Source organism: Lissotriton vulgaris, chromosome 9 (assembly GCF_964263255.1).
Source record: "Lissotriton vulgaris chromosome 9, aLisVul1.2, whole genome shotgun sequence".
Taxonomy (NCBI): domain Eukaryota; kingdom Metazoa; phylum Chordata; class Amphibia; order Caudata; family Salamandridae; genus Lissotriton; species Lissotriton vulgaris.
In genome coordinates, this window is record NC_141697.1 from 962,806,140 (window position 1) to 962,826,666 (window position 20,527).

The 20,527-nt window shown below is 45.1% G+C and overlaps 1 protein-coding gene across 2 annotated transcripts in view; it reads left to right on the top strand.

The window, feature by feature from the left end:
- Positions 1–20,527, top strand: part of HEMK1 (HemK methyltransferase 1, mitochondrial release factors N(5)-glutamine) — a 332,911-nt gene that overhangs the window by 234,424 nt on the left and 77,960 nt on the right. The window lies entirely within an intron of this gene.

Consider the following 20,527-nt stretch of genomic DNA (forward strand, 5'->3'; position numbering starts at 1 on the left):
TGGTTGTGTGTTTGTGGTTGTGTGTGGTTGTGGTTGTCTGGTTGTGTGTGTTGTGTGTGGGTGTGGTTGTGGGTGGTTTTGTGGTTGTGGGTGTGGTTGCGGGTGTGGTTGTGTGTGTGTCTGTGTGTGGTTGTGTGTGTGTGGTTGAGGTTGTGTGTGGTCATGTGTGTGGGTGTGGTTGTGGTTGTGTGTGCGTGTAGTTGTGGTTGTTTGTGTGGTTGTGGTGTGGTTGTGTGTGGTTTGTGTGTGTGTGTGTGTAGTTGTGGTTGTGTGTGTGGTTGTGTGTGCTTGGGTGTGTGTGGTTGTTTGTGAGTGGTTGTGTTAGTGTGGTTGTGTGTCTGTGGCTGTGTGCATGTGGTTGTGTCTGTGTGGTTGTGTGTGTGTGTTTGTGTGGTTGTAGTTGTGTGTGGTTGAGTGTGTGTGGTTGTGGTTGTGGTTGTGTGTGTGGTTGTGGTTGTGGGTGTGGTTGTGTGTGTGGTTGTGTGTTTGGTTGTGAGTGTGTGGTTGGTTGTGTGTTTGTGTGTGTGTTTGTGTGTGTGGTTGTGTATGTGATTGTGTGGATGTGTATGTGGTTGTGGGTGTGGTTGTGTGTGGTTGTGGGTGTGGTTATGTGGTTTCTGTGTGTGTGTGGTCGTGTGTGGTTGGTTGTGTGTGTGTGGTTGTGTGTATGGTTGTGTGGTTGTGGTTGTGTGTGGGTGTGCTTGTGTGTGTGTGGTTGTGTGTGGTTGTGGTTGTGTGTGTATGTGTGGTTGTGATTATGTGTGTGTGTGTTGTGTGTTTATGCGTTGGTCGTGAGGAAAGGCTAGGCAGGGAAGGGGGTTTCCACAGAGGAGGAGGGCTGCGTGGGAGGGGGTAGTGAGGGCAGAGAGCAAGGGGGTGGAGGGGCATGCTGTAAGGCTTAATGAACCATGAAAGAAAGGAACAAGCAACTTAATGACCCGTGACTGAGGAGACAGATAGTGGCTGCGCAGTGTACGCGTGAAATCAAGCGCTAGGCCAGCCTGTAGCACTTTGAAAACTCACCTACTAAATGTCTCTCTGACAGCGCATGCGCTGGCTCAGCGAGCCCTAAAAAGGACTACATGTCCACCCGTCCAAATTGGGTGGGCAGTCATATAGTCATTTCTCTGACAGCCCTTGCTCCACAGGACCATTGGAAGGGGTTAATTACAGCGGAGACAGAGTAGTCTCCGATGTGATAAATCCAAAGTTCCACCTGCATCTAAATGCAGCAGACAGACTGAACCCTTAGTGATGAAGATACCCGTAGCCATTGCGACAAAGTCGCCTTACCACCAAGAGTTAAATCAGATCCCTAGTGTCTATCTAGTACCAGAGGGCAATTTTTCTTTTTCGCAGTTCGAAAAATTGCATGTGCATGATGATGGAGTAGCAGACCGTTGATTATTGGGCAAGGGCAATGAGAGCAAGGAGGAAGGATTGGATGGATATGGTGCCCCAGTTGGAATTTGAGTGGTTCATTGAATTGTATGTATAATATTCTGGCTCTAGGACTCCAAGAAACCTAATCATGCCACGTCCTTCTATTTCTTTCAGGAATTTTATCACAACAAGAGTGGTCTTGCAGCTCTTTGTGCTTGAGTTTCAAACCCCATACATCTGAAACGTATTCCAGGTGTTGGTCGACCCAGGTTTCAGCTGCTACAGTCCTTTTTTCTGTGTCAAGAATGAAGTGCATTCATTCCTGATTGCATTGCCCTTTCTTCCTTAGAAATTGCTCACAGTCATATCCATCTTTCCAATAGAGGGTCCAGGAGTTGTCAATTGCAACATAAATGTGTCGAGTGTCACAGCCTACGATGTTGCCATGACTTGTTTGGGCTGATTCTTCTGTGTATCAAAACTGTCATGTACTTGCCTTGAAAAAGAGTAGCTGTCTAGCCCCCTTTGTTAATGGCATGGTCTTACCTGCTATACCAAAGTAGTCAGTTTACAAATGCCAGGAATTGACAGTTTTCAAGACTCATTTCAAGAGAAGGCATACTTGATGTAGGTAAACATATTTTTGGGTGGTTTGTATGGCCTTATCTTTCCAACCCTTAACTCCTTTTCACCGGTGGGTTACCAACCCCAGTACTGTGAATGATTGTTTATGTTGCCTTTTTTCAGGTTTAGGAGATAGATAATAGGTTTCTTACATGTGGTGTTGGGTGTTTTCGGCTGTTGTTGGCTGGCGTCAGGCTGTACGTGTGTCCCCTTTCTGGCAATTTATGCTCGGTGTGGGTCAAAACTCAGTTGCTGCTCCCCCTCCTCCTGTGAGGTTCACAGTGGGCTTCACTTCCTCTCAGAAAAGTGAGCTCCGTTTGTTCAGTGTGAGGGCCATGGCAGGCAGGAATACCATCTGCACGATCAGCCCATTTATCGTTTATCTCTGAATGTCATATGTTGTTGCACCTCCTGCCACACAAGTGATAAAATGTGCAGCTGATAGCGGGTAAGATAAAGATGGTATTTGCACCACGCTAATTTGGTGGAAACTCAAAACTCAGCTAAATCCACCCAGAGGGGTCTTTGTCTCAAATTGAGGCTAAAATCAAAAACTGCGCCACATTGCACATTGCAGTGACAGCGTAGCAGATTTGCCTCACACAAATGACAGACAGGAGTAGTTTGGAAACCATAAAGGTTGATTAACAGATTAGTAAGGTTACAATCTCCAGTCAAACCAATTAGGTAAAATCGATATTCACCTGGCTACAGTATACATGAATATAATCTAAGCAGGTAAATTAGTAATGCAGAGATTTCATTATTAAAGGCAACATCTGCAATTCGAAGCAAAGACTTGTTTCCATAAAGGAAACTCCCTAATTCTAAGCTAAGGTTGTGGACAGGTTGGGGAAAATCAGAAGCAGCTGGTGTCAACCAAACTAGAACCAAAAGAAGAACCAGAAAAAGGCTCCAAATACAAAAAGAAGAAAGGTACTGGCTCCTGCAAAGGTGGACAGGAACAGGTGAAATAACTAATTAACAAGCTTCACACAGTTAAAACATACTACTCTGCCCAAATGATACAATCCTTAAGTTTCCCACCAGGTGATGACCAGCCAAAACCCAGTGTTCTCTCTGTGCTTGGTGTCGGTCTGATTCTCACGAAAAATACAATACCCACTTCCTCTCCGACCTTCTTTTCCCATCGCGACCTTCTCAATATCATGCAACGGATTCGCCTCCTCACATTTCTCATCCAATGAAGGTGTTGACGTGTGGGTCCAACCCAACTAATCCCTGCATTACGACCTTCAAAATGTAAGCTGGCAAAGAATAACATTTTAAATGAGCCCATGGCCACTGTGAAACAAAAAGTATTATGCACAACAAGCACAAATACAACATTTATTTCAAGATGGAGTGCGGCACGCAAGGTCCACTCATGTCAAGTTTTAATACACATTAGCTAACTAACAATCTGCTAAACCTAAACAGTGTGAAAATTAATAAGCGACATAATATGAGCGCATAATGAATACGTTGTTCATTAATCATGTCAGATAGAGTTAATGCGGGTTACAGATTAAGGTATTATATGAAGGTATTATTTAAGTGTAAATCAACTGAATCGTTTCTGTGTCTTCACAGTCACAGTTCTCTAGTCTGGTCGCTCGTGTCCTCTTTCTCCCCCCCCCCATTTCCGGTGGTATTTCTGTTCATAGCAGTCCCAGGCTGTGTTGGGACTTCCCTTTATTGCGTTCTATCAGGGTACGTGACTTCACAGCTACAGGCCGTGTCAGAGGCGGTGCAGGCGATCACGTCCCAACACTGACGTTTTTGTTATAGTCACAAGGCAGTGAGTAAGTACCATCTCAGAAAGCAAATCTGTTCCCCCTTCACATCTGTTCAGAGCACTTGAAGTGCTCCGCCCACTGCTTTGGTGACGTCTGGGTCGCACACAGACCCTCTGAGCTCCTTCACACAGGGACTATCTTGCTGCTGCTAAGCCTTGCCTCCTACAATGCTCTTTCTAAGAATAAAATAGGTTGTGTAAAACATTTACTGCATTGCTTTCAATATAATATCATAAGCCAGTGTACATAGAATTTCTCATTAAAGGTGTACAACATAGTTTTGTTTGAAATTTAGGGCCCGATGTAGGTAGGGCGTTACCGATCGGTAACGGCCGAAAATACCGATTTTTGGCCCTTACCGATCGGTAAACAGCCATCGAGATGTAGGGAACGAAAAACATAAAGAATCGGAGTGAAAACCGAATCGGAATGAGTACCGAATGGGAAAGAATCCGATACGTACATACCGAAAATCGGATATGTAACGAATCGGAAAAACACCGATTCGGATGCAAAGACCGATTCGGTCCATGTACCGATTCGTTAGTGACACCGAATCGGAAAATCACCGATTCGGTCCATGTACCGATTCGTTAGTGACACCGAATCGGAAAATCACCGATTCGGTCCATGTACCGAATCGTTAGTGACACCGAATCGGAAAATCACCGATTCGGTCCATGTACCGAATCGTTAGTGACACCGAATCGGAAAATCACCGATTCGGTCCATGTACCGAATCGTTAGTGACACCGATTCGGAAAATCACCGATTCGGTCCATGTACCGAACCGGTAGAAAGACCGATTCGGACATGAGCCGAATCGGAAAACATGCCGATTCGTATGAATCGCCGATCGGGAAATTCCCCGATTCCGACAGTTGGGGAGATGTAGGGAGGCACAGAAACACCGAAATCGGCTCAAAATTGGTACAATTCACTCGGTATTTACCATGGATTGCAATCAGGTGGTAACCAACTCCAACCCATATAAACAGTCCCAAAATGCATTGCAACTTGCAGGATGGCAGCTTTCTATGTCATTGCGAGGCGGCTACGGCTACAGCAGGAAGGACAGAGGGAATGGCTAAGAAATGAACAGGTCTACAGACAGAGGATAACCCTGTTCATGCTCACAGAGGAAGAGATACTACAGAGATACAGGCTGGACTCTGACACCATACTTGAGCTCATCAGGGATCTCAAGCCATTCTTGGACCACCACACCCCAAGGGCACACGCCATCCCTGCGCACATCCAGGTGCTATGCAGCCTACACCTGCTAGCGTCTGGCAGCTATCAAAGTGGTGTAGCAGCAGCAGGAGGGGTGAGCCAGAGCAGCCTGTCAAGGTTCTTCCACACATTCCTTGACGCCATGATACACAGGATGGACCAATACATCTCTTTCCCTGCAACCCACGCAGAACTGCTACAAACCAAAGCTGACTTCTACCAGATGGCACAATTTCCCCAAATCATCGGTTGCATAGATGGCACGCGCATTCCGATTTGCCCACCAGCGGACACCGAATACATATACCGCAATCGCAAGTCTACACACACCATCAACGTGCAGGTGATCTGCAATGCAAAGTGCACCATCACAGACCTGGTAGCAAAATTTCCAGGGAGTACCCATGACTCCTATATTTTCCAACAGAGCGGCATATATGCACGGCTGATGGCTGGCGAATTTGGAGAAGGATACCTCCTAGGTGAGACACATCATCAGACCCCCATAACACATAGTAGGTAGGTGGAATACATGTATGCATGTGTCTAATGTGACCCCTTTCTCTCCAGGCGACAGTGCATATGCCCTCCGCTCATTCATACTCACCCCCTACCTCAACCCCTCCACACCCAGCCAAAGGAGGTATAACCGGGCCCACATACGCACAAGGAATGTTGTCGAACGGACCTTTGGCATCTGGAAAAGTAGATTCAGATGCCTGCACAAGAGTGGAGGTGCAAGGCAGTATACCCCCATCACCTGCTGCAAGATCATAGCTGTATGTGCAATGTTACACAACCTTGCGGTGAAGAAGGGCACTGAGGTGGAGTTGTCTGACTACGAGGACCATGACGACGACGAAGCTGTGCCACTGACACAGCCAGCTGGGGTGTGTACGCCAAGTGATGGCAGATACAGACGTGAGGAGATCACTGAGAACTATTTCTGACTGAGTACAGATGCAAAGACAGCTAAATGTTGATTGGAAAAAACAAATTTTAATAGTGTTGCAACACAGTTACAGCACTGATGTGCAACAAAAAATGGTGTATGGTAAATAAAATAAAGTCCAAGGTTCTGGTTGCCTCACCCGCCCTTGGAAGGCTATTTTTTTGCCCGCTTGCCAGACCCACTGGGGTGTCCCTCAGCCCCCTCTGAATGCCCAGCAGCATCAGCGGAGCGCCTGGTGCTCCTCCGTGGCTCAGACGCAGCGCTGGCCGGGCTGCTGCGGCTGCTGCTGTCCCCAGCATCACCCAGGTCCAGGGCAGGATTGGAGGCGGTGTTTGAAATAATCATGGCCTCCATAGCCGTGGTGATCCGGGCCATCCCCCTAGTAAGCTCAGCCGTATGCTGACTAAGGACAGATTCCTGGTTGGCGCTGCGATGGCACAGTTGTGCCGTCGCCGCTGCAAGGCGGCCCATGGCGCGGTTCAGCACCCGGGCATCCCGCCTGCGCACCGGCTCATGCTCCTCCTGTCTGCTACATGAGTGGGTGATGGCAGTGGTCAGCCTGCCTAACCCTGCTGCCACCTCCTTGTTCGATTCCACGACGGCCTGGAATCCCTTGACCAACTCTCCCATCTGCATGTTGTGCTGCAGGAGCTGGCGTTGGCAGGCCATAGTGGATCTTGCCTGTTGCCTCTGAATTTTCACCATCTGTCCCTCCAGGCCCAGGAATACACTGCCCTCCCGTGCTGGTGCAGCAGTGGTGGTGATGGTACGGCGCCGGGCACTGCTGCTTCCGGCCTGCTGAGTGGGCTGGGGTGCCACTGGTGGGGGTGTGAAGCTGGCCGGTCCCTGAGCCCCTGCTCCCAGGACAGGTTGAACAGGTGGCAAGGCCACGGTTGTGGCAGGAGCTGGTGTAGGCGGAATGGTGTCCCTTGTAGGGGAGTTCTCTGGGGAGAACTGCAAGGGGGGTGTGCTGGCCATTACTGGGGAGTGCAGTGCATCGAAGTCAATGACCAGGACTCCCTCCATACCTAGCCCTGGGGTGTCTCCTTCCTCCTCCTCCTCCTGGCCAGCCTGGCTGGTGCTCGGCCCTGCGACTGCAGTGTCGGACGGTGCTGCTCCCTCTGATGCCACTGTTGTTCCGCCTGATGGGGCCCCTAGGTACAAAGAAGCATTTGTAAACTGAGTGCCGATGTATTACAGTCAGTACAATTATAGCATTCCACATGTCCTTGCATCTCCTTACACTGTGTCACACTGTTTCCTGTCTTGTGATTCTGCACTGCCATATTTAGCTAACTTCTGCTGACTACATGTACCATGATGCTTGTCTCTTGTATGTTGGTGACAGTACTGTGCTGGGGTTTGCCTATGCATTGTGTCTAATGGGGAGGTGTCTGGTAGGGTGTGTCATGATGCGCATGCTTCTTACCTGTAGCTTTAGCTCTCGCAGAGCTGTCCAGGGTCCCGATTCCACTGACACTCTCCCTCTCAATGGTGCTGGAGACCAGGTCCTCCAGCTCGGTGAGGGGTGGCGCCGGGTTCGTGCCTCCTCCAGTGAGTCCAGCCTGCCTCTGTATCTCAGCCATCTTCCTCTTAGTGAGGCTGCGGATGTCATAGAATCTCTTTTTCAGTTCTTCTACAGACCTGGGGGTAACACCCGCAGCATTCACCTTCTGGGCGATGTCGGCCCAGATTCTCCTCTTGGTGCTGTCTGGCACGTTGAGGGACAGCTTGCCAAACAGCTGGCGGTGCACCCTCACCACCTCCTCGACCAGCACCTGAAGTTCGGTGGTGGTGAACTTCGGCTTCCTCTTCTGGGAGGACTTCTGGCTTTCTGACTGCTCTGCCATGTTCTCCAGTTCAGTTGGCAACCTCCTACTCCCACTGCTGCTAACTGTGAGTGTTGAGCTCAGGCTGGCTCTCCAGAAACTTCTTAATTAGCTGCACCTGCCAGTGTTGCCACTCCCTGTTTGGGTGGGGGAGGGGGAGCCACCTCATTGGCTGAAACGGCTTTTGCCGAATCGGCTTTTACCGATTCGGTAATATCCGATTCGGTAAAATCCGAATCGGTAATATCCGATTCGGTAAAAGCCGAATCGGTTCCTTCAATGCATTCCTATGGGCTTTTTCGCCATGGGTGTGTTTTCATGGCTACGAATCTATGATTGCCGATTCGGATTTTACCGAATCGGCTTTTACCGAATCGGTATTCGCCGATTCGGGACTATCCGATTCGGTGGTAGCCGAATCGGTAATTTCCGATTCGTTGTTAGCCGATTCGGTACTTTCCAATTCGGACCGAGCCGATTCGGAACGTACCGATTCTCATTACCGATGCCGACCGATTCGGTATTCATTCGCTTTTTTTTCCCTACATCTCGTTTTCCGATTTCAGAATACCGATTCGGCCCGCCTCGGTATTTTGAATTCGGAAAATCGCGTTTACCTACATCGGGCCCTTAGTTTTTAGTTTAGTTTTTATCCTGTGTAGCCCCGATAAATGTGTTTCAGTGATCTTCAGTAATTTTCTGTCAAAAGATTTATATGACGTCTGCAGTAGCGGCCGGTGTTTTATTGAGTGGAGAGTCGGCGACGCTCCTCCGCTATAGCGGAGGAGCCGCCGCTGCATATCTCTTGTGTTTGTCAAGAAGAGGTTCCGTTTTTCATCTAGCCGTAAATATGGAAATAGCTGCTAGGCTGGTTGGTTTTCTATGGTCATAACTAGTTTGTGTTTCTAACATAAGTGCTCTTCATCCTAGCAAAGACCACAGCTTTCTTACTGGCAGGTATCCGATATTTTACAAAGGAATCCGAGTTTAAAGAGACAGAATAGTCTATGTTTTTAGGCTAGATGTTGCCAGCCTCCTCTTTGGGGAGAACTAAATGAAAGTGTCTATGTATACGACAGTAAAGTTGGACAGAGGATGAGTAGATTATCCCATCTGCGTTTCCTCCAAGTCAGTTTCACAAAAGAAATGTTCTCTTTATTTATTTTGTCCTAAATTTAATTACACTTTGCATATCCTTTTCTTCCTCTGAAATTGTCCTGGAACAGTGGGAATCCTGGTCTTCTAATAAAAATATAATTCCATACAATTAGACTGGGTTAATAAAATCCACCATCACGATCACAAACATTTTGGCATTTTCTTTACTTATGCATGCTGCCTGTACATCCAAATCTACATTATACTTTTGCTAAATTGACTTTAAATCAGCCTTCGCCTGTGTAGACCAAGGGAAACTGTGGTTGAAGTTAGCAAATTGGAGTATACCACAGAATCTCTTAAACATACTCATAATGCTACATAGTGACACATGGGTTCAAATCAAAATAGGAGCAGGCACACATCACTCTCAGAAAATGCAAACTACCTGATGCATAAAACAAGGCTGTGTTCTAGCACCAATCCTATTTAATCTTTTCTTGGCTGACCTAATGGAAGCATTAATTACAATCATGTAACCCTCATGCCCCGAAATTAGAAGTAAAATCAATATCAAGCTTCTTATATGCCGATGACGTAGTACTGGTAAGCCTTATCCGGGTGGGTCTCCAACGACTCCTTGACAAAATGATGACTTATTCGCAAACCAATGGCCTGCAGATCAACTTTAACAAAAAGAAAACCATGTGTTATCATGTCAAGAAAACACAAACACAGGCTTGGTTTATGGGTAAACAGCGGCTGAAAAATGTATTCGAATACAAATACCTTGGAGTAATTATTGACAATAAAGAGAACTTTATGGTGCAGAAGAAGGCAATTAAAAAGAAAGGCTTTGTCCTAGCTGCTGCATTTAAAAACTAGAAGAGAAGGGTAGCTAGATCTGTTCTGGCAGCGCTACTGGAAGTTGTAAGAGCAAAACTCCTAACAATCTCATATGGAAGTGAGGCTTTAAGAGGGCAGGATGAAATCACTATGGATAACGCTGTCTCTCAAGCTTATAGAATTATATTCTCTTTGCCAAGTTACACCTCCCCGGCTCAGATAAGGCTAGAATTCGTACTAGTCAAGCAGTCATTAGCCAGACGCTGTACATATAAAATATGCTGGAATAAAATCAGGAAAGCTGAGTCGAACACATTGAATCATATGTTGTGGGTCGAACTACAGCATCGTCATACATCAACGGGGAGAGAGTATCTGCAAGAGTCACTTGCTCTTACAGGCCTTGAACAGCTTTGGTGAATGTCAATTGACCTACAGGCTTTTAAGCGTTTGGTAAAGAAGTCTCTTAAAATTCAATCTGCTACAGAAGATAAAGCCACATTAGCACAAAGGGCACATGGGTGGATGACATTAAACAATTACAAGTCTATCACACCACAAGATGATTCTGCTACTGGTTCCCAGTTTTTATTAAGCAGCAGTTTTTAAGATACCGGCTGGGGTTATTACCAGTCAACGAACACGTGGCACCTTGGTTACGCGGAAATCTACCTGCCACTTGTCGCCTCTGTGGGCGTTGCAAAGAGGATATGCTGCATTTGGTTTGCTCCTGTAATACTGTAATGGCAGAAAGGAAACAACTGTTAACAAAGGATTTCAACCAAAGAGGAATTTGAACAAGAAGATAGGCGATTTTAGCCTGTTTTAACACAGGCAACCCTCAGTTAAATTGCCGTTTTGTCAAATTCCTCCTAAAAGTGAATCAAAGATTAAAGAACACGAAAATTATTCAGTACAGCTGATATAAGAAAGAAATCAACAATCATATAATTCTCTAGGAACAACATAGAGTTCCCCAAAGCATTATTAGGGGCAGACACATTGCCTTTTACTGATTAATAAATTGAAATACGTCCCTTGAGTTTTCTTTCAGCCTTAAACTTGTGACCTCCACTTGCTTATTACTACTAGCAATATTTTATATTGACACTAAAGATTTTACCATTTGAATTTAATTGTGTTTTATCATGAATTTATGTTTTATCATGTAAATGTATAAGTTATCATCCAGTGGTTATATTATCTTTTAGGCCTTCAGGGACCGATTGAGTTCATTGACAGATATACTAATTGAAATGTTCTTGTATGATAGCATCCTCAACTTTAAAGCTGCGACTATCTGACTCTTTCTATCTGTTATATTTTTTTTTAAATTAATTGAAAGATTGTATCCATAATTTTTTTAACTGACTATGTAAACATGTATCATTTTGTAAATTTATTGCAATGGTTTTAAGTAACCATGCAATCGTCTAAATAGACTTAAACTTACACTTTGCATAGCTTAGTGGAATGGAGAAAGTGGAACCATTCGACATATAGTACCTATACAGAACATACATGCGTAAAAGAATTTGTCTTTACTGTGATTAAGAGCTGGATATAGGGATCTCTGGCACGTAACAAGGTAATACATTTTTTTTAATGTACCATAAACAGGGCCACTATAATTATGCGATAGGAGAGAATCCAAGTAAGCGGTAGGCTTGGCTAAATTATGCAGGAAGAAAAGGCACATTTTTGCGGCATAATGCAGTTTATTTTTGTGATAGCATTACTTTATTTTGTCATTTTTATACCTACTAACACTGTCTGGGCAAAGTTTTCGCCTCATTAGTACCAGTGTAATGTACAGATATAGCCATAAGTTTGAATTGGTAAGTAAAGGCTACCAGTGAAAAATATTTGCCTAGGATAATTTTTGATTGGTAAGCATTAGAATGAGGCGGGGCGTACACGGTATTAAGACAAATACAATTCAGTGAGTCCTGTGGCTGTATGAGATGGTGAGAAGATTGCAATAAATAACTTGGTTTAACACAGAAATGAGTTTCTATGTTCTCAAAATCAAAGGTGGTTGTACAAGTATTCAGGTGTGCTGTCAAACTTCAAATGAGTTGATGAATCGCATGAAGCGAATTCTGTGAATTTTGTGCGGTGCGTTTTATGTGGTAAGAGTTTGAAATCTGAAGATGTTATAGCTTTGGGCAATGAAACTCGAAACGTGATATTAATTAAGTTTTTCTGTGTAGAAAAGGGTGGGTGCCTCCAAGCAATAAGGGTTATTACTAAGTAATGCAACGTGCAGCGAACATGTGATTGTACGTGTTTGTTTAATTTGTGACACACTGAGAATGATCCCCAGGTAGAAGTAAAATGAAACAGCTGAAAATGTAGCTGCAGATTTCAAGACTGAATCCCCACACCAAACGTGGTCACTATTTTTTAGTTATTTAAAAACACTTACATCTTCAGCTTTAGTAGGCTGAAACATTATTGTCTTCAGTTGCAGGTTTTTGCTTTGTGTATCTTTGTTGTTTTGTTGGCAGTTTTGTTCTTTCCTTTCAAGGAGGAATATATGTTACTGTGTTACTTTCTCAGGGTGTGGTATACCCGCACTGCTTTCAAATTGTTGTGTGGATTGCATTGAGAAGTGTAGAAGGTGCCTTGAGGGTTGGATTATAGGCTGGCCAATGGTTGCTAGGCTCTATTGCACAGTTTGAAGAGTCCATTGGGGGGGGGGGGGGGGGGGGGGGTTCATAAGGCAGTCATAAGTTACCAGATGTCAGTTGGGGAATTTTTTTTTTGCTGATTTCCCAGGGCGTCCTTACTGCAGAACCTTACACTGGAGAGCAAGCTACCCTTTTTAGCATTTGGCTCTCAGGGATGCGAAATGTAGAAGCTTTTTTCCCGCTGTAGAGGGGGGTGGGGTCGGCTTTCCTCACAGGACCTCTATTTTCAACCCCAGCGGCTCCTCAGGCAGAGTGAACTCGACGGTGGTACCCCACCTGTAACTGGGTAATTTTAAAAAGATGGTATGACATCGCTGCTGGGCCCTGGTAGGTAATTATTTAGAGATCCTGCTTGAGATTGGATGACTTGTCAGGTGATGAAGGCTTTGAGGCTTCCATCATGGAGTCTACACTACCGCACAGGAGAGGCTCATGATTTTATGAATAGCTCTTGCCACAATGTGTCAGTTTAAACAGGGTTGGTATTGTTTTTCTTCAGCAATGTTCAACCACTAGGAGTGCTCATTTTCAGTCTACTGGTATCTAAATTTTAGATGCTCTTGATGCTTCCAAATGCTTTTCAACAGAGACATGTCATGGCTGCTTCTTTCTCCTTAGTAGCAGTAGGCTGTCTAGCCCTTGATAGTCTCCTGACCTGAGAGCTCTCTTGCAGCAATCTCCTGATGATCCCCAAGGCAGTCCAAGTTGCTTACCTGCACTCCCTGAGCACCTACGCCCTTCCGCAACCTGGAGGGTGCCTGTGTGCACCGCAGAAACCTCTGACACTGTCTCAAAAGGCACCAAAATCAAGACAAGTCCACAGAAGTTCAAAGAGGCTCTCTTCCTTCATTGTACTTACTCCATCCACCATCTTCTGTCCCTGAGAGGTGACAAGGAATTAGTGCCTCTAGCTGTGCAGACCAAGTCCAACAAAAGACCAAGAAGTACAAGGCCATAGTGTTCTTCCACTCCTGACCGTGTTTAATTCTTATTGTCGGTCTTTCCTTCTTCTGATCCTCTTCTTCTTAATTGTTCTTGCATGTGCTGGGGTTAAAAAATTGCAGTGGAGAGTTCTAGAAGGCAGGAGTACCTACCCAATCCAAAAATACATCACCCCACCACCTCTTACTGGTCATTCCGGGGAGCCGCCCCTAGGCTGTTTAACCTCCCCACACAGCAGTCTTTGTAGAATCATCATCATAAAACTTTATTTCGATCACAGAGATCGTAAAAAGTACATAGCACCTTATAATACATAATACAGTCAAAGATATAAGAATCATAAAATACAATATATACAATAACAGTATAACAGTAGAATTTACAATGCATTTGGCGCGCTTAATCCAAAAAGCATACCAAAATTTGGCCAGGGAGAAAACTGTGTAGAATCAAGATTGCAGCTTGAGGAGACATTAGAAGAGATCATTTTCTCAGAACCAAGATCATGCTTCTTCTCTTCAAGCTTTAAAGAGCCTCCCTTGTGTGGTGACTGAGGCAAAAAGTCTGACTCCTCAAGAAAGCGATCAACCATCAAATTATCCAACACCTATTTTATTTATTTTAATTTATAAAGTTTTATATAGCGCAAACTTAACCCTAGAGGCTATCAGGGCGCTTTACAAATGGTTGGGCAAGAAGAAACACGTAGAACAACCAGCAAAAATATATGCGGACATTGTACTATGTAAAACAGGAAGAGGACAATATGTAATAAACAAGGACCTAGCAATAGAGTAAACCCAGACAATGCAATATCTCGGTATCTGTAAATAAGTCAGTGGGTCCTAGGGTAGAAATGTGTTCATCAGAAGCGCTTTAACTTCTTTTTGGAATGATGTAGTTGAAGGGTTCAATCTGATTTAAGGGGGCAAGGAGTTCCAGACTATAGGGCCATTCCTGAGAAAGCTTGGTTGCCGTTTTTTCCCCATACATTTCTGAGTTTTTAACAATAGGTTGTAGGAGCTTCTAGAGGATCTACGGCTGCCAGACACCTGCAGTTTTTCAGCTTGGTACTTTGGTGTGTTGAAGTGTAGGGCTTTATTGGTCATGCAAGCAATATTCAGCTGTATCATCGTCTCATATGGGAGCCAGTTCAGTAACTTCAGATCAGGAGTGATGAGGTTGTTTCTTTTGGATCCAGTGATGAGCCTTGTGGCAAAGTTTAGGGATGCCCTTTGAGAAGCCAACTTGGATCTAGGCAAACTGCAAAGGGTTTCACTACCATAGTCCCACTTGGGGATCACGAGAGCTTGGACCGTTGACTTGAAGTCGTCAGGTGGGAGGAAGGGCTTTATTTTTCTAAGTACGTTCATTTGAAAGTTTGCTTTTTTGGTGGCTGAACTGATATGTTCCTGCATATTAATGTTCTTGTCAAGGGTTGTTCCCAGAGATCTTGTAGAATTTAGAACATGTGGAAGGCAGTTAAGGACTGTTAGATGCTGCTACCATTCTTTGATATCGAGAGATCGTCTGGGTGGGGGCGATTAAGAGCAAGTCGGTTTCGAGTGCATTTAGTTTGAGGTGGTTTTGGGTCTGCCTGGTCTGGGTTTTTTGCAAAATTATGTTGAGGGATCGGATCTCTTTGGCAGAAAAGATTTTTAGGTATAGTTGGGTATCGTCTGCGTACCTGTGGTATTGGATGTTAGATAATTTCAGAATTTCAGTTAAAGCCTCCATAAATAGCTTAAAGAGAGTAGGTGAAAGGGTGGACCCCTGCGGGTCCCCTAATGTGACCGAAGTGGTATTGGACAGGGACTGTTTACCTTAATTCTTTGAGTTCTGTTGTTGAGAAACGAGGCAAACCAATTTAGAACAGTCCCAGACACTCCCATCCTGTGTTCAAGTAAGTCAAGTAGACTGTCATATTTGACTTTATCGAAAGCTGAGAAAAGGTCTAGGAGGATAAGAAGGCAAGATTCATTCTGATCCAGCATTTTTAACCTGTCATCAACTATGTGTGTAAGGGCTGTATCAGTGCTTTTACACTGACGGAAGCCGTTTTGGAATTGGTCTATCAGTCAGAATTGCTCTATGTGTTTGCATAATTGGACATGGACACATTTCTCAAGTAGCTTAGCCAGAGTCAGAATGGTGGGAATTGGAGGGAAGTTATTTGGGTCAGCAGGATCTACTCTGGGTTTTGTCAGATTAGGGGTTACATACCCAGATATTAGGCAATCTGGTATAGCTCCTTGAAGTATTGAAACATTCACTATCATCGTCTAGAGGTGAAGTATAGATGTTTTAATCTCATTGAAGAAGTTAGATGGCAATGGGTCGCAGAAGTGGTTTGTCAGTTTGAGTGTTGATAGATTTTTAAGAATGGCGTTTTCATAAAACGTTTTGAATGTGTTCCACGAAGCGTTGTTTTTGAGGGTGTGTCATGGTGGAAGTGGTGGGCTAAGCAATCATAGCCAGGAGAGGGCTGTTTAGAGGTATGACCAGAAGTTGCTCAGTTGCTATTTGAAGTTCACTTTCATTTTTTTTTGTCTTTTCCATGAAGGATGCAAATTCCTCACAGTTTGGCTGTAGGTTAGATCCAATAGTGGAAGGGTTGGATGGTCTATTAGATTGTAATTTGACAATTTCGAACAATTGTTTTGGGGGATTTCTGGCTTTGTCCAATTTATGTCTAAAGAAATTTTCTTTTGAGTTTCTGATGCGTTTGTTGTAGAGGCTCCTCAGAGACGTTAGGTGCTTAAGGTGTTTGAGGGATGGTGAGAGTCTCCACACTTATTCAGCTAGCCTCAGATTGCGTCTTTCTTCATTTAGCCGACCATTTAACCATGGTTTGGAGTCTGTAGAGGACATCCTTTTTTCTGCAAGGACACACTTGTGTCCCGAATGTTCGTCCTGGAGTTGTTGTAGTGGTCAGTAAGGTCCTGGACATCAGACATGTTCATTGGAAGAAATAAGATGTTTTTGCTGAGGGATGTCAGTTCGTTATGGTTTATGTTTCGAGTGCTCCTTTTCCAAAGTCTGGATTTCTTTAGTCGAGCATTGCGTGTACTCACTGATTTAGTGATGAGGAAGGTGATTCAGTGGTGGTCTGTCCAGTTGCAGAGGACGCTAGGTTTGAGTTGAATGGAATTGGCCTTTGCAATGATTAGCTACAAGGTCGCAACCAGGTTGTGTCTGGGGCTGTAGCAGATTTGAATCAGGTTAAAATCCGCTAAGAAGGTTTTTAGACTGTCCACTGTTGGATCATTAGGGTTGTTCAAATGTAGGTTGAAATCTCTGAGGAAGATCTGGGTGCAGTAATGACCCACGTTGGTAGTAATGATTTCCATATTGTGTTCAGTGAATGAGTGGTTGCCTCCTGGTGGGTAATAGAGCGCATGCAGTTTACATAGAGGCCTGTTGTTGCTCGCAGTGTTTAGACATTGATATTCACAGGAGAACAGCACAACGGTTTGTAACTGATTCACTGCAAGGTTGTTGTGGTGTATGCTGGTGATGCCTCCCTCTGGCCTGTTGGGTCTGTCTGATCTTATCGATGTCGAATTTGTGCGGGGGAGTCTTTTAACCATGTTTCAGTCAAGATTACTAGGTCAAGCTTGCGTTTGAGGATAAGGTCAGCGATGTCAGTCGCGTGTTTCATTACTGATCTACAATTGAGTACCATGCATTTCAGATGTAGTTTGGTGTCCATAGAGGTAGTCTGTATGATGTAAACTAGCTTAAGGTTTGCCTTGTTTACGTCTCTAGAGTTGGGTCTAGGTTTTCTATGTGGGTTCACAGGAATTGTTTGGATTTGAGCCAGATTGACTGGGTTATCATGTGTGTAGACTTATAAGTGATGAGAAAACAGTGTATGTCACTGTCTGATTGTGTATCCTTCAGTCTGATGGGCCGTGTGGAGGCGTTGGGGTATCGTATAGATTGCCATCTCCGGTAAGGGGGTGGCGAGATTGTTGCAGCCTTACTGGCTGGGATGTATGATGTCAGTCATGAGGGGTCGGTAGTAGGTTGGGCCTAATTGTGTCAATTTTTTTCAGGAGCCCTGTGTGGCCAATTGTTGCAATCTAACTCTGCGGTGATTTTTATTAAGTTCTATAAGACTGTCTTGAGTTGTTGCAGGTCTTGTGAAATTTCACCTTGTCTGGATTCTAGGAAGGTGTGGGAACAAGTGGTCGTATGATGGGCCAAGGAGCCAGGTGATGGGGTGTTGCTCGAGACTGTGGTGTTTGAGTAGTGTTGGCCTGAGAGAGCTATTGGGGGGGGGGTCGGATGGAGATTGTTTAAGCTTGGGGTATGGAAATGTAGGGCTAAGGATCTTGTTGGGAAGAGGCAATTAGGTCCTGTGGGTCAAGTTACTATTCGGGTTTAGAAGTTCTGACTTGGAGAGGGTAAACATTTGGGTCGTGGGGAATGTCATAGCAAACTAATAGTTTCCAAGATGGTGTCTTCGAAGAGCGAGGTCAACAATACGGGTGATAGAGTTACTTTCCTGGCTGTGTGACTCTGCGATCCCTGCTATAGCTCTTAAGTGTGGGCGCAGTCTGGTTTGGGTATTCGAGGGGGGTGTCAGCCCCGCCCACCCCCGGAGAAGTGAAAGAGTTGGAATTGTGTAGGCTGGTCACTATGGACGAAAGAGTGCGGAAGGGGTGGAGCGCTTACTGTGTTTAGGTTATACGCACACACTACTTGGGGGTCCTGTGGGTAGCCTGAAGAGCTAGGACTTCACCCAATCCGTATTTCGAATCAACCACAGCACCAAGACAGCCCTGATTGCAGCCACCGACAACATCAGACCCCGCCTGGACCACGGGCAAACAGCAGCCCTCATCCTCCTGGACCTTTCCGCCTCTTCAGACACCGTCTCTCACGACATCCTGTTCAACAGACTCCACCACATTGGGATTCAAGGAACACCCTAAAATGGATCCCCTCATACCTCATCGGCAGAACCCTATAGTTCCATCTCCTGCTGTTCACCTTATAGCCAAAGATCATCTGCGGTGTCCCTCAGGGTTCTTTCCTCAGCCTGACCCTCTTCAACACCTACATCCCTCCTCTGTCTGACACTGTCAGATCACACAGACTCAACATCTTCTCCTATGCCGACCACACTCAGTACATCCTCTCTCTGCCCCAAGACCCCTCCACCACAAAAGCTAACGTCCACAGATGCATGATGAATGCCACAGTCTGGATGAAGGACATTTGTCTTAAACTCAATAGAAGTCCTCCTCTTTGGGAACAACTCCTCGCCGTGGAGCGAGTCATGGTGGCGCCTGGAGCTTGACATCCCGCTGACCCATCAGACCACATCCGCGACCTCTGCATCATACTGAGTATCAAGCTATCCATGAAAAAACTAGTCAACACAGACTCTTCTGCCTACTTCCACACCCTTAGCATGCTCCGCAAGGTCTTCAGGTGGGTCCCGTAAACACCAGAAGAACCGTCATGCAGGTCCTCATCACAAGCAGACTGGACTATGGAAACACGCTCTGTGTAGGCATCACAGCACACCTCCTGAAGAGGCTCCAAACAATACAGAACTCAGCGTCAAGACTCATACTCAACCTCCCCAGAAGGACTCTCACACCCCACCTCAGGAAACTACACTGGCTCCGGATACAGAAGAGATGCCAGTTCAAGATGCTGACCCACGCCTACAATGTCCTGCACAATGAATGACCAGCATTCATCAACAAACTCCTAACCTTCCACCAACCATCCAGACACCTCTATTCCTCCTCCCTCTCCATCGCAGACACCCCACGGATCCGTCAAACCAACAGTTGAGGACTCTTCTTGCATCTGCCAGCCAAGGCTTGAAACAACCTCCCCCTGCACCTCAGGACCGCACCTCCACACAGCTACTACAGCTCCAACTCCTTGAGACCCTCATGGGTGATTTGCCGCACTCTCTAACTAGATGATTGATAGATAGATTGGCTGGTCTCACTTTGTTTCTTGTGAGAAATTCCGGCTTGTGCTTCTTGAGAACATGTATTAATTACCTTAGGGAGATTTCTTCCCCATCCCTTCATCTGCCAGGTGAAGGCTAATTTCCAGAATGGGTTTATTGTTCAAAGAGATCTCTGAATTGCAGGTTGGCTAACAGAATTATTATCTTGGCCCAGCTCGATAGCTCAACACATGATTTCTGGCTCAAGAAAATGTCTAATTTGAAAGTACATAAACTGATGCTGATAAAGTAAAACTAAATCTGGATCTGTGTTTGTTACCCAGAAGTCATAGGAAAAGACATGTCAATTAATTTCTTTCTTCACGCCATTCAAAAGTCATATAGTGGGTATACTTTAGCCTGTGTGTACAGTGTAAGCACTGCAGGATTTACCCTTTAGTCAAAAAGAAAGGAAGCGTTTCATTTTTGATTTCCAATTGAAATATAAGGCCTGATGAGGCCAAACCAAACTATTCTGTCCCATCTGTCACTGCCTTTGTAAAGGTGCCGAATTGAGCCAAATAACATGTCTTCTGCACTTAGCTTACACACATAGGCCACAGCAGTGCAAACAGGTAAACTCCTCCTACCACAGCTGAGCAGCAGCAGACATTATTTTTTAAGATGGGCGCTGGAGATTACAGCACACTCTGTTTTGAGCACGCGTTTATAGTGAACTAGCTTACCCGTCGCGCGTTGCTGCTATCTCTGTTTCCAATCTTGATTCTCGTTGCTTGTTTGTTTGAGGAGAACGGGCTTGAGCAGTGCGTACTCAATCGGCTTCCAATCTTGATTCTCGTTACTCGTTCGTTTGAGAAGAACGGGCTTGATCAGTTTGTATTCGAACAGCTTCTAATCTTGCTTCCCATTGCTCGTCTGTTTCTGAAGCTTGTAATGCTTTTTTCTTTCGTGCTTCAGATGTAGATCGACCAATCAATTTCCGTTTGGGGGGCATAACTGTCGACGATGCTTGCAAATTCGCTGACAATTTCAGTATTTGAAAGCTTATGAGGTCTTCCTGGGGGGGCGATATTTTAAAAATGTTTATGCCAGAAACCCTTGCGGGAGTGTACTCAACAACTTCCCAAAGTTTCATGGCGATCGGATGAATAAAGGACAAACAGACAGACAGACACACATTCGTTTTT